At 39.0% G+C, this 2,915-nt stretch overlaps 1 pseudogene; it reads left to right on the top strand.

Moving 5' to 3' along the window:
* Positions 1 to 303: 303 nt before the first annotated feature.
* On the top strand, positions 304 to 528 carry LOC122114154 (annotated as a pseudogene).
* Positions 529 to 2,915: the final 2,387 nt, after the last annotated feature.

Below are 2,915 nucleotides of genomic sequence, written 5' to 3'. Positions count from 1 at the left end.
CGCTCTACTACTGAGCCACCTTCCCAGCCCCAGAAATAAGTTCTTAAAGACATAATTAGCTGAAAATATCCCATGCCTATAAGAAATTGATGTTTAATGTGATGAACTAGTTTGTTAGCTCAAATGTTTAGATCATGGCATAATAGTATACTTCAAATACAATTGTATCATGGCAATCAAAATTGTTTTTCAATGACTATTTTTTCTTTATAAAATTACTTTTCTAAAATGTTTTCAAATGTGCTGCTATGAGTTGCTTGATGGTTGGAAGCTTGCATTTAGAATTTCACTGATGGAGCATTCATGTTGCATAAAAAAATTTACTGTTCAGATAAATAGGACATGCCAGCATGACATGTTGCCCAACAACATAATGGAGCTTGTTCCTAAAAGCAATTTGTTGTCTGAATCTGCAAGGAGGAATCTTGGTGTGCAGCAGAGTTGGTATGGGGTCATTATAGCATCCATAAACCAGAGCCTCACATCTTGCTGTTCTGGAGGCTACTACCCAGCAAGCCAAAGAACTGATACTGGAGAACCATTTTCAACCTTAAGCTTTACACAACTGTCCTTTCTAACCTCTTTCTCAGAGCATGATTTTGTTGCTTTCTTATTTCACACTTTGATATTCAAAGGATGCTCAACACACTGTTTGAAAGTGTTGAGAACTGCTTTGCCTGACTTATGTCTCACTTAGGTCTGAGCTTCATGTTATTTTAAGGAATATTAAGATGTTTCTATTCCTCTATTAACTTATTTCTTTTCTTTACCTCCTTAAGCAATGACAGGAGCAAGGCTTTTATCTTGTTCCTTTCCTATTTCTGTTTTTCTTTACCTTTCAATATCTTCAAACAACTCCTTTTTTTAAATAAGGATTTTATTATGAAAATACTAATAGAGCCGGGTAACAATATAACCAAGGTAATGAATACATTTCTTATCAATCATTGTTGCCTCCTCCTTTGTTTTCCCCTCCCATCCTTTCTCTCCCATCTCCACAAGTACACTCCCTTCTCTCTTCCCTCCACAACCCCCCAGTCTAAATTGTAAAGTTCATTTTTCAATATAGTGTCTTGTACATTGTTGCAATGGATCAGCCTGTATCCCTATTTAAACAATATGTTTTTTTCCCTTCCGCTCCCCAAATTAAACCAACATCAAATACAGGGAAAACTGCTTCTTGAGTAGAGCCACCAATACAGACCTGCAAGGGGAGAGCTTTGTGGGCTGTAGGCCCAGCGGAGTGGGGTCTCAGAAGATATGCTCTGCTCGGTATCCTCAGAGCCCTTGGCAGATGGATGAAGTATCTTATGAATCAGACCATGGCTGTAACAGGAATTGTGTAAATTTGCTATCTTATGTATTGCTAGTGGCATATATATATATACATATATATATATACATATATATATATACATATATATATATATATGATAACTCATGGATGTATCTCTCAGTGAACTGGAAATTTTCCATTTTAATCAAGAAATTATATTTCAAGACTTGATGAAGAATTCTTTATAATCTGAAAACAAAATCTGTTTTTTATTATTATAATTTTTAATTGTGAAAATACCATACAGAGGGTTAACAATTAGATGGGCAAGGTAATGAGTACATTTCTCATCAAGTATTGTAGCCTCCTCCTTTGTTTCCCCCTAAAATCCCTTCCCATCCTCCCCCTGCCCCTCCACCCACTCCTCCTACCCCTCTCCCCCCCACCAAAGTTGTAAAGTTCGTTTTTGACATAATGACTTGTACATCTCATTTTTGCAATGGGTTCACCTGTATCCCTATTTAAACAATTTGGTTTTTTCCTTCCCCTCCACAAATTATACCAACATCAAATACAGTGAAAGCAGGGGTTATACCGTGGGGGAGGGACATACAAAGCAACAAAGAAATGATCTTATAAATGTGTTAGAAACAATCACATGTAAGAAAAAACATTTGAATACATATCTTAGGGTTCATTTCCCTAACATCAACTTATCTGACCTTTTCTGCTTGACGCTGACATATACTAGTTATTGCAAATAAGGGAAACCATGGGACCTATGTTTCTTTTGGTCAGTCTTACTTCACTTAATATAATTTTTTCCAAATCTTTTCTAAAGCTTTATTGCCTTGCGTTTAAAACCTGGTTTGATATACCTAAAATGCCTCTTTCTTTTGGGTGGCTCCAAATTGTTAGCACAATGTAAGTGAAACATGAGTATAGATCAGTTATTTTTAAAGTCAGAAGGTGTGTGCTGCTTGGGATGAGCAGGAGGACAGAATGTTAGGGTGTGCAAATGCCTCCATGACCTCTCCCAATACATTCCAGTGACCTTAAAGTTTGGCTGTGTCTGAGTAGTTGTGTAGAGTAGAGGCAATTGTGCAGGTAGAGGCCCCAGGAGGAGCAGCTGGGGCAGCCCAGCCCCTCACTTCTGCTTTGCTGGGAGGTTTTTGTTATGACTTGTATCACTGTGGGAGGATAATAATGACTCTGTTGACAGAAATAAGTTGCGGCATCTTCAGGCTGCAGGCTGCTGATGGCAAGAGTGAACTCTGTCCCAGATCCACTGCCACTGAACCTTGTTGGGAACCCAGATTGCAAAGTAGTTGCATAACTGATCAGGAGCTCTGGAGCTTTTCCTGCTCTCTGCTGGTACCAATGTAAATAATTGGTAATGCCCTGACTGGCTCGGCAAGTGATGGTGACTCTGTCTCCCTGAGATGATGACAGGGATGGTGGCTGGGTCAACTGAGTGTCACATCTGGCACCTGACATTGGAAACATAAAAGCCATTAGCAGTTTAATTAATTCTGCTGTCCAAGTACTTCCATGAACAGCAAAGTAGCTCAGTTGAACACTGGATGAATAATCCCCAGTATCATCTTTCCTTACCTGCAATCCAGAGCAGCAGGAGCCC

This window comes from Dipodomys spectabilis, unplaced genomic scaffold (genome assembly GCF_019054845.1).
Source record: "Dipodomys spectabilis isolate Male_0828 unplaced genomic scaffold, ASM1905484v1 ptg000106l, whole genome shotgun sequence".
Lineage (NCBI taxonomy): Eukaryota > Metazoa > Chordata > Mammalia > Rodentia > Heteromyidae > Dipodomys > Dipodomys spectabilis.
Note: the sequence above shows the minus strand (reverse complement) of the source record. Positions and strands in the feature narration are given on the sequence as shown.